The sequence below is a fragment of the Pinus tabuliformis genome, chromosome X (genome assembly GCF_031772625.1).
Source record: "Pinus tabuliformis cultivar Carrire ecotype Pingquan chromosome X, CPIR1, whole genome shotgun sequence".
NCBI classification, from domain to species: Eukaryota; Viridiplantae; Streptophyta; class Pinopsida; order Pinales; family Pinaceae; genus Pinus; species Pinus tabuliformis.
In genome coordinates this window covers 65,276,520-65,289,140 of record NC_142308.1, presented here as the reverse complement: position 1 = coordinate 65,289,140, position 12,621 = coordinate 65,276,520, and positions in this window count along the sequence as shown.

Below are 12,621 nucleotides of genomic sequence, written 5' to 3'. Positions count from 1 at the left end.
TCCAGTGCCAAATTTGATTTTGTTAGGGTAGGAAACTTCTTATACATATGATTTTAATGAGAAATTGGTTACTTGGCTCAAAAATCACACATGTTTATTACATGTAGGTGCTAGAGATGTTGAAATTTGAAAAAAATGTTGAAGACATGCATAGGAAAGAGGACAAAGACAAATATAATGGAACCCATTATACTAGATTCACCTGTGAGTGAAACCCACTTTATGGATACTAAATTCATCGATGGAGCCGATGTGTACCCAAATTGGGGGGAATTTATAGGACATATGGCAACTCCCAATTTGATGCAAGTGATGAGGATTTCAGGGTGATGAGCAACATTAGGAAATTTGAGATGTATCATATAGAAATGAGGCCGCACATTATGTTGTATAAGGACATGACGAGACGAGCAGTGACACATGTCGGTTTACAACAAGAAGCCATCGTTAACTGCGTAGGGGAAGTTGTGTCCTCCCTAAAGGCTAAACTTAGTCATACTTATCAACTGAGGCCTCTAGAAATCAAGTTGAATAGGTAGTGCCTGGATAATTTCTTTTCCACTCATCTGAAATTCATTAAAATGTTGAAGGGATGGTGGTGGGACAATGACTCATTCAATGAGTGCGCTAACAAGTAGTACCCTATGCAACACTTGCGGACACCATTTTTCCATCTAACAATTACGATTAACAGATTATGTGGCGAGTTTAATGCCTCTCACTTTAAAGTTGAATGGTTTCCTTTAGTGACAACGATAGTTTCGTCTAGTCACATATTCAATTTTTCAAACATTTTGTCAACAAAATTATTGAAGGCCTTTCTAAATATAAAGGAATCCCTAGTGAATCAAGGCCCCTCTTTTTATATGTCGACCTATTTAATAGAAGCTTTTTGTGCTACAAATGAGTTCCCTAGTCTAATTTGGAAGTGGATTCCCAAAATTCCACCCATTCATATCTATTGTCAAGAGTTATGGGAAAACTATTACCCCAATTTATTTTACGATATTTGTGACCATTTCCTAGCTCAAACACACCAAATTCTCTTTAGTTTTCTGCCCCCCAAAAAATATCTAAAGAAGCTAGAAAATCCCTCAAGGATTGGGGAATTGGTACTATGAAGAACACTACACATATATCTAAGTGTATGGTTGTTTGACAACCCCTCATATAATGCCATAATTGGTCCCAAATTGAGTGATGATTAGGGAGATTTCTTATCAAATTTTTAGAGTAGGGATAGCATTGGTTTTGGCCAACAATTCTAAGAGCTCATGGCCAGGGTTTCCTATCATAATAATTCACTACGCAGTAACCAAATTCCCATAGGAAAATAAGGAAGCACATCTAAACTATACACAACCTTCTTATTTTTGGGTTCCAAATTTTATAACCTTTCAAACCATCTTTATATCGAATAAAGGCAAACTTTTCAACATTATTATCTAGCTTATTCACATTTTCATTTGGAATGTGAACATAAGAATCACAACTAAATGCCCTAAGTTGTTTAAGAGAGGCTTCTTACCATTCCAAACCTCATGTGCAGTATTTTCATCCAATCTTGATGAGGTGATCCATTTACCAAGTAACATGCAATGTCCATTGCATTTTCCAAGAATTATTGTCCTAACATTGCACCACTAAGTGCGCTCCTTGCTTTTTCCATCGCGGCCATGTTCATCCTTTATGAAACTCCATTATGACATGTCAATGTCAATGTCTAAATATACACTACTTGTAGGATCAAAGGCATATTTCTTTAAGAAATAGATTCATATTGGTATAATTTTCTAGTATTCCTTTCTTCTTTCCAGCAATATGTGTATGTACAGGGTCTTGAGCTACCATTATATAATATAGGAATTTTGTGCTTCCTCAAAGCTTCTTTATAAATATTATACTTTTAGTAACACTACCTTTGAGTATGTATGTGACTACTTTGGAGATTATCATGTAAACTTTATTAAAAACTGGAATTGGCTTCTTGACGTCTTGTTGGATATGTGTTATACTCTTTGCATTACTATGCCCACATGTTGTATAATGCACAATGCAAAGCGGGGGGGGGGGTGCCCGAAATCCCCTCTAGGTGAGGGCTTGAGGGTAGCACCAAAAAGAAAAGATGGAAGGTTTTTTGTGTCTATTTTTGGTAGTTTTCGGCACACGATTTTTTCTGAAAGTGTTTTTGTAGCATATGGTATTTTTTCCCATGGTTTTGTAGTTTCAATTAAGGAACTATAGTTGTATTCTAATTTGGGGTAAAAGGATCATCGGTTTATGGATGTTGTGAGATATATATTATATTGTAATATTTTACAAGAGAACATATATTAAAAAAATCTTGCTAGTTTTCCTTGTTTGGGTTTCCAGGATAAAATATTTGTGTTAATGTGTGTGTTTTCCATTGCATATTTTCTATTTTAATAAGAATTTGTTTGTAGCAATTAATGGTACAGGGTTAAAACCTACATATGGTATTAGAGTTTTTTTTGCTACGGGATGCCTATGTTGCTAAGGGGTTTGGCTTGAACTTGTGGTAGACCTTGTTACAATGGGATATATGCGGAAGTGATCCTTATGGTGAAAGGAAATACTCAAAGATAGAGATCGAAAAATTCAATGGCTAGAATTTGACTATGGAAGCTCAAAATAAAGGACTTGTTGGTGGACATAGATTAGTGGATCGTTGTAGGTCCAATTTATGCATCGACAGGGATGTCAGCAAAAGACTGGACCAAGTTGTATCAAAAGGAAAAGAGCACAATATGATTGTGTCTCTTAGATTCAATATTAATGAATTTTTCAAGGGAAGCTATAGTAAAGAAATTTGGGAGAATTTAGGGGCTTTGTGTCAATCTAAGTCCTCGGTGAACAAATTGCTTCGACAAAAAAAGTTGTATAACCAAAGGATGAAGGATGAAGACTCGGTGACAGAGCATCTAAACATCTTTAATACTATGGTAAGTCAACTATTATATGTTGATATTAATATTTCAGATGAGGATAAGTGTATTTGTTTCTTATGTTATTTACTAGACTCATGGGACAGTATGGTTGTTTCTATAAATAGCAATGAAAATACTATAAGATTCGATGAAATGGTCTAATCTTCGTTATCGAAGGAGATAATACGAAAGAAAAGGTAAAACATAGATGCCTTATCTATATATTAGAGAATTTTTGAGGTAAAAAATAGGCCTAAAACAAAAATGTACAACCAAAATCAACTTTGTAAGAACTAATAGGATTCAAGATGGTGATGTCAACCATGGGGAATGATTCACCATTTTTGGAATAAAAAAGTAAAAAGATAAAAAAAAAAAAAAAAAAAAAACTATTTTTTCAACTCGTATTTTCAACTTATCTCCCTATGGTTTTACTCAAATTTCGAGCAGGATCACTCATTAGATGCGAAATTCAATTCCTCATCCAAGGTGTACCCATGTTGCATACTTTCGATGGACCCTACCATATGACAAATGAGAAATATATGAAAAATGTGATTGCAATCACGTTTTTTAATGTATTTCTCATTTTTCATGTAGGAGGCTCCATCGAAAGTATGCAACATGCGTAATCTTTGGATGAGGAATTAAATTTCGCATCCAACAGGTTCTATCACTCTAAATTTGGGTAAAATCATTGGGAGATAAGTTGAAAAAGTAGTTTTTTCTTTTTTCCCTCTAAAATTTGATGATGTAATGTAATATTATTTTGTTATTTCCACTATTATTTTATAATATTCCTTAGGAGGCCCATTTTAGACCTCAAAATTTCTCTAATGAAGAGGAAGATCACATAATAGAAATAAACATAAGTCCTCAAGTGGGAGATCTAAATCTAGAGGAAGATCTAAATTTCCAAGAGATTTGTGTAAATATGTTGGAGATGTGGAAAGGAAGGGCATTATAAGAAAGATTGTAGATCCAAAATTTCTTAGAAAGGGAAAGGATATGAAGATGTTCCTTCTATAGAAGAGAAAGCCTCCTCATATAAAGGAGGGGATGCGTACTTGGCTTCTTCAAGTACATGTAGATCATGAAGCATGGTTGGTCGATTCAGGTACATCCTTTCATATGACTCCTCATAGGGAGTGGTTTTGCAAGTGTGAAAGATATGATGGTGGTAATGTTTTCCTAGGAGATGACTCAACAACCAAAATCATAAAACGAGGAAAAGTCAAGTTGAATCTCATGGGTGAAAGGATTATAACACTCCTTGGTGTACTACACATCCTAGGATTGACTAGAAATGTGATATTGTAAGAAAGATGAGTGATGTAGGTGCAAACATTGTTGGAAAAACATACTTGCAAGATGGTTCAAGAAGCAATGGTATTGCTAAGGAAGTTCAAATTGGAACACTATATAAGCTACTAGGAAGCACTATTAGTGATGGGTGCAAAATTTCATTATTCCTGAGAGTGGAGCTAAAGAAGGAAAAACTCTTATATAGTCTCTAGAGAAAAAAGACAATGTTGTGGCATCAAAGACTAGGGAATATCAGAGATAAGGGTGTTCTAGTACTTCATGGTAATAGTATGGTATAAGGTATGTCTAATTTCTCTCTAGATTCTGGCTTTTGTGAACATTGTTTATATGGGAAGTAGAATCGGGTAAGATTATCATCTAGTTCTATGAGGCCAGAGAAATACTATTATTGGTGCATAGTGATGTGTTTGGAACTGTGTGTATGTCTCATTTATAGATGATTTATTGAGGAATACATGGATTTATTTCCTTAGGAACAAATATGAAGTCTTTGATAAATTCAAAGAGTTTAAGTGAACCAAACTTAAACAGGGACGCAACAAATTACAAATATAACGATGAATGTAGAGATGCAGTAGAAATAACACTTCATTTCATTAATATCAAATACTGAAATATTCTTACAAACAGAATGGAAATAAGACTAGCTTGGGCGAAGGTAGCTTATATCTGAGAAGAGATGTGGCAGCTACATACCTCTCAATTGTGTTACAATAAGGCTTAGAGGCCTATTTATTATTGGGAAACAATGGAAAACCCTAAACATCCAAAAACCTAACCCTAGGAAATGAAGCGGAAAAACTATGGGCCTCATTTGGGTAAATTGGTACATCAACTTCCCGGGGTCATAACTTTGGCATACAAGTTTAACACACATAATACCTCATTAGAAATATCTATCTAAAGAATACAACTTCCAAGTGGAAAACATCAATTTCCCACCCACGTTGACCTTGATTTTTACAAAAAAAACGTCGTTTAGGGCCTCAAAACAACTTCGGAAGTTCAGGACCCGAAAAAATGCCAAAAATAGTAAACTATGCTACAATTAAGGAAACTGAAAAACTGAAAGAGACAGTGGTGGGGGTCCAAGTGGAATAGGCAGGTGGCCACCAAAATCCACCTGGATCAGTCCTCCCCCCTTAGGAAGCAATGGTCCCCATTGCATTGAGTGCATCCATGAGATGGGGAAACTTATGTTGAACTTGGTCCCTGGTGAGCCACTTGCCTTAGTGCAGGAGTTAGCCAACTTTGACAACCCGATACAGTTGGATATTTTGCTGACAAGTGTTCTTGACCTGTGTCTCCATAATCCGATCAGTTGTGGCCTATTCCATGTAGTTTGGGTTTAACTCTATTGGTGTGAGTTGTTATGCAATGTCTGATGTGTCCAGTAATGGTGAGAAGTATGGTTGAAGGCGGTCCACATTGAACACTGGGTGCAAACCAAGGAATGGGGGAATTTTGAGCTCAAAAGCTTTGTCTCCCACAACCTTAGTAATGGTGTAAGTACCATATCAAAGTGTTCTAAGCTTCCATTGGGATCCTATAAGGTGTTCTTTCTACAAATGCAACCAAAATTTGTTGCCCACTTGAAACTTGTGTGGCACCTGTTGTTGATCATGTCGCTACTTGTACTTGACATTAGACTTCTCCAAGATTTAGTGAACCTACTAGCAGATGTGTTGGATGCGTTCAATAAATCTGGTCGCTTTATCAGCCTCGGACAATACATGTGTGGATTTTGTCTGTGTAGTCGCATGAGGCATGGCAACATCAATCAGACACAATGGTTGAAATCCTAGACCCACTTGAAAGGGATTGTGACCAGTTGAGCTATGGAGAGTTCTATTATAACTGTGCTACACATAGGGAAGAATCTCATCCCAAGTTCGTGGATGCTTGGAGTTGTACATGTGGAGTATGTGCTCTATCATCCTATTGATGACCTTCGTCTAGCAATCAGTCTAGGGATGGAAGGTTGTTGACTTGGTGAGATTTGTGTCCAATATGGTCTAGAGGATTGACCAAAATGTGCTCAGGAACCTACTATCCTGATCTAATATAATGGTTTGCAGGATCCAAAAATGTACCCATACTCGTTCAAAGAAGAGTTTGGCAGTTTCCTCTACTGTGATACTCTTCTTGCAGGTTTCCAATATAGCCATCTTAGAAAATCTATCCACGACCACAAATACACATTCATTACCATGCTTGGCAGAAGGGAGGCCAGACATATAGTCCATGGAGATGGATTCCCACGGTTGGCTGGGAGTAGGTAGAGGAGTGTACATACCTTGCTTCTTTATGGTTGGCTTGGCGATGAAGTAGGAAGTGCAAGGTCTCATATATTTCCCAACATACAGTCAAAGTTTGGGGCAATAAAAGTACTTTTGTAGTAGAACCACATTTTTCTCGACACCAAAGTGTCCTACGACCCGACTGTAGTGCACCTCCAAAATCAGCTTGGCACACTTGCTTGAAGGAACACAAAGGTGGTACAAGTAGCATAATAATGCAACCTAGAGGTGGAAATCAAGAACTTGCTTTCCATCTACTAGAATGTGGTATGTGGAGGCAAAATCTGGATCATTTTTGTATAGTTTCGACCATCCAGAGGTATCGTGGCCACAACAATTGAGAACAATAGCTACTATTGCAACTGGGGGTCAGTTGAGGCACTTTGCAACATTATTGGTGATGCCCTTTTTGTATTTAATGTTCAAGTGGAATTATTGCAGATATGTAGACCACTTTTGATGGCGATTGTTCTGCAACTTACCTTGTGTCTGTATAAACTAAAGAGGTTGGTGATCAGTGTGGATGATCGTCTCCTTCCCCAGAATGTAATGCTTCCATTGTTGGAAAGCCTGCACGATGGAATACATCTCTTTATCATAGGTGGGGTACTTCCAAATTATATCGGAAAGTGTCTCACTGTGATAGGCCACTGGACCCCGTGCTAGGTGAGGACTGCACCAATAGCATATTCTGAGGCATTTGTCTCGATTCCAAATGGTTTTTGCAAGTCTGGTAATGTGAGTACCGGTGCAAAGTAGAGTCGGTGCTTCAACTGAATGAACGCCTTATGTTGGTTCTCAGACCAAGAAAACTTTGATTTTACCCCACTCTTGGTAATCCAACTCAAAGGCCAAGTGATATGGGAGAATCCCAATATGAACCTTCAATAAAAAATTGTAAAGCCCAAAAATCTGCGAAGCTCCATTAGAGTGGTCGGTGCTGGCCAATACTGAATGACTTGGATCTTATTTAGATCCACATGCATGCCACGATCATCTATGATGTAACACAAATATTGGACTTGGATCATGCCAAAGGTGTATTCCTCCAAGTTGGCACATAATTTTATTTTCTGAAGGATTTGAAGGACCTACCAAATGTGTTACAAGTGTTCTTCCCAACTCTTGCTAAAGATGAGGATGTCATTCAGATAAACAACCACGAATGAGTTGGTGAAGGGCTGCAAGATGGCATCCATTAGCCTCATAAAAGTAGCAGGGGAATTTCTTAATCCGAAGGGCATAACCAACCATTTGAAAAGGCCTTCCTTGGATTCGAAGGTGGTCTTCCATACATCTATGAGCTCTATTGGAACCTGGTGATAAATAGAATTTAGATTGATCTTGCTGAAATAATTGCCCCCCTTGAGTTTGTCCAAAAGGTCATCAATCTGTGGGATTGGATACCTGTTCCTGAAAGTGATTTTGTTTAGTGCCCGATAATCAATGTAAAGCCTCCAGATCCCATCCTTCTTATGTAAAAGTACAATCGGGCTTCCACAAGGCAAGGAACTTGGTTGGATGTGCCCTTTTTGTAGAAACCCCTAGATTTTCCGCTTGATCTCTTCATTTTCTACAATGGAGTATCGATATATCGATTCGTTGGTTAGATGTGCTCTAGGAGTCGAATGCTTGACCTGACAGTGCAAAGGCACCCCTATGGGTGAGGAGAAGATGTCCTTGTATTCTTCCACGAATGTATCCATCTGCTTCTGCTGCATGGAGGAACCCTTCCTGAGGGCCATGGATGTGGCTACGATCTTACCCTTACTTTGAGAGCGAATTAGAAAGAAAACAAATTTCCCAGTTTGGGAGATGATCTTACTACATTTCTTAGCAGAGATCAAAGAGATGGTGGTAGGCGAGGCTACCTCCGATATCCTGTATAACTTACTACCCAAAGAAATAATAACAGAGCGGGTTATAGACTCATATACATCATGCCACTTCCATAAGTATGGTTGTCCTAATAATACATCACAAAATTCAAGAGGAGCAACATCACACAATACCTCATTTGTGAAAGGCTTGATGCTATATGTGACACTGCTGGTTGACGCGAAGATCTCATCCTTGGTGAAGCCACCCGATGGTGTACGACTGGAGATGTGTTGTAGTCTATAGGCCCAACCACTTCACGAACGCTACTGAATTGAGGTTATTTTGGCTCCTGATCTCTACAATGAACTGCATCGAAGAACCCTTCACCCACATATGTTTGTGGAATAGGCATCCCCCTCCTCTAGATCTTCAGGCTCAATCTTTTGGATCTTGTTGGTGGTCATAGTGACATTAGGATCCATGTTAATGATCTGCTTCCATTTTTCATTCCCCTTGTCAGGTTATCACTCAGAGTTGGAACATGCATCTGACTTAGAAGCCTTCAACTCGACCACTAGTGACTGCTTGGTGCGACACTCACTTGTGTTGTGAGTGGAGCTCTTATGGAACTCACACCACTTTCCTGTGTCCTTCTTTGTCTTCGTGGTCTTGTTATTTGAGCCTTATGGCTTTGGTGGGTTATCCTAGATCGCCCCACCTTGGATTTTCCCTTTGGATTGCGGTTTGGAGGTGCTTTTCCCTTTCTTCAGATTCGCAGATCCAAAGTCTCGCTTTTTCTGTTTAAACTTCTTCTCAATGTTGACAATGTATCAATACGCCATGCCAAGTGAAGGGATTTCCATGAAATCCATCTCATCTTGGATGTACCTATGTAGGAAGTCATGGTACTTGTGTACCAAAAGTTTCTGAGAATCCTTGATACCCAACTTCATGCAAATGGTATGAAAAACATTAGTAAACTTTGGCACATCTTGGTCCCTTCCCTGCCGCAACGTGGTCCACTTTATGTATTTATCCTCATAGCTCCCGACAGGGTAATACTACTCCTTGATGGCATTCGGGAACAAATTCCAAGTGGTTGCGACCGAAAATAGTGAGGTTGTACTTTCTTCCTTCTTCTCACAGTAGGTTTCCCACCAGTCCTTGATGAGGGTGGAGGCTTTGAGAAGTGCAAAAGTAATCTTTTCCTGGCTAGAAAAATCATGAACAAAAAAATATCCTTCTAGTATATTTAACCATTTATCTATGCCATCCACATTTATCTGACCCTCAGATATGGGGATGTCAAAGTTAAATTTTACCTTAAAGGGTGTGGTGCTTCCAAAGTAGCTATTGGAAGGAGATGTGTCGCCCTTGGGTAGCCATTGAAGGATATGGGAAAAGTTGTCCATCATCGCATTCCTTTGAAGCTTGAGGGCTTCTTCAAGCAAGATTTTGAAAGGATCTCCCGCCCCCTCATCTTTCTTCTATTCTTCCATGGCAGGCCATCAGGGTTTGTGAGGCTGGTCTTGCAAAGGTTCAACCAATTCTAGCCCTAACTCCTTATATCTTGACCTTGTTGGGAACATGCAAAGAAAAATAGAGAAAGAGCAGACCACTCTGATACCACTTATCCGAACTTAAACAAGAACACAAAAAATTACATATATAACTGTAAATACAGAGATGCAGCAGAAATAATACTTCATTTCGTTATTATCAAATATTGAAATATGCATACAAACAGAATGGAAATAAGACTAGCTTGGGTGAAGGTAGCTTATCTATGAGAAGAGATGTTGTGGCTACATGCCTCTGAATTGTGTTAAAATGAGGCTTCGAGGCCTATTTATTATTGAGAAACAATGGAAAACCCTAAACATCCAAAACCCTAGCCCTATGAGATGAAGCACCAAAACTATGGGCCCTGTTTGGGTAAATTGGTACATCAACTTCCTGGTGTCGTAACTTTGGCATACGATCTTTATTTGATGCGCACAATACCTTGTTAGAAATATCTATCAAAGGACTACAAATTCTAAGTAGCCAAATTCAATTTATACCCCATGTTGGCCCTGGTTTTTCCAAAAAGTGTCAATTAGAGCCTCAAAACGGCTCTGGAAGTTTAGGACCTGAAAAATTGCCAAAAATAGTAAATTGGGCTACAATTAAGGAAATTGAAAAATTGAAAGAGACAGTGGCGGGGGTCCAAGTGGAATAGGAGGGTGGACGCCAACATCCACCTAGATCATTAAGGGTCTTGTGAAAAATTAGATAGAGAGGAAAATTAAGGTGCTAAGGGAAAATAATGGTGGAGAATCTAGTGGGAATGAATTCAAATAATTCTATAAGAAATGTGGTATAACAAAGAAAAAGATTACTCCATACACACTTCAGAAAAACAGAGTGGTAGAAAGGATGAAAAATAAGTTGATGGAGAAAGAAAGGAGCATGCTCAGTGGTTCCAAGTTAGGATAGGAATTGTGGGCAATGTTAATGGACACTATGTGTTGTGTGGTAAATAGGTCAACCCCATCAGTGTTGGATGACAAGACTCCACATAAGGTATTGACTGGTAAGTTAACTTCTCTTAAACATCTTAAGGTATTTGAATGTGATTCTTATGTACATGTTCCAAAGGAGAATAAGAGTAAAGTATATAAGAAAGCTTAAAAGTGTATCTTTATTGGGTATGAAGATGGTCTAAAATGTTATTATTAAGCTTTAGAACCCAAAAACTATGAAGGTAGTGTATAGTTGAGATGTGGTATTTAGAGAAGTCAAAGATCTTAAATAAGAAGTCCTACCAAGGGAGAAATAACCAAAAATGATAGAGTTTGAATTGAAGGATGATGAATCAGATTCTATATAAGAATAAGAATCAAAGAAAGAAAAACCACAAACTCTAACACTAAGGAGATTAGTTCTGGGAAAAAGGAAGCCAAAAAGGTATACTCTGTATGATTTTTATTCAAATGTTTCTTTGTTTATTACAGACGATGGTCCTAGAACTCTTAGGCGTGTAGTGATTCAAAGGATGGAAAACTCTAGAAAAATGACATCATTGAAGAAATGGTAGCCTCAAACAAGAATGAGGTATGATACCTAGTGGATTCATTGGCTAGAAGAAATGTCATTGGCAACAAGTTGGTATTTAATAAGAAGTTGAAACTAGAAGGCAGAGTGGAGAAATACAAAGCTCAGTTAGTAGAAAAGGGTTATTCCCATGTAGAGGGAATTGAAGGTGGTGGTATTTTTTCTCCTATTTCCAAGTTAACTTTTATTAGATTTCTTTTATATATTGTTGTATCTTTTGATCTTGAAGTAAAATAGATAGACATGAAGACAACATTCTTACATGGGGATTTGGAAGAAGAAATATACATGAATTAGCCAAAAGAATTTATTGTGAAAGGAAAGATAGCGATGGAATGCAGCTAAAAATGTTTGTGTATGGGTTAAAGCAATCACCAAGAACTTGTTATCAAAATTTTGATACTTATATATTGGTACTTGGCTTCACAAGGAGAAAATCAAACCACTATGTGTATTTCAATTTAGTTGGTGATAATATTAGTTATTTGGTCTTGTATGTGGATGTTATGTTTCCAATTGGAAATGACAGGGAAATCATCCAAGAAATGAAAACTCAACTGTCCTCTAAATTTGACATGAAGGATCTCGATGCTGCAAATTTTATTTGAGGTATGGAAATTAAAAGAGATCTAAAAAACAAGAAACTATAGTTAAGTCAGAGGACATACAATATTATAGAGGTTTAATATGCAAGAATGTAAACCATGGAAGTTTCCTATTCTTGTAGGTGTAAATTTATTTGTAGATTAGTGTCCTAAGACATAGGAAGAGGAAAATGGCATGTTTCATGTTTCATGTTCCATATTCCAGTGTGATTGGAAACTTGATGTATGCAATGATCTATATTAGACCATACATTTCACATGCGATGGACGTATTGAGTAGATATATGTCAAAACCAGGGAAGGATAATTGGACAATAGTAAAGAGGGTTTTCAGGTATTTGTGTGGCACTGTTGACTATGGATTGTGCTAGCAAAGAAGGATATGATTGGATAGAGTGTTTGCATACATGGATATGTTGATGTGGATTGGGCTAGAGATCTTGATCGTAAAATATCTACAAGTGGGTATCCTATATGAAGGGGCAATCATTTGGATGAGAAAGAGATAGTTTGTAATGGCACTCT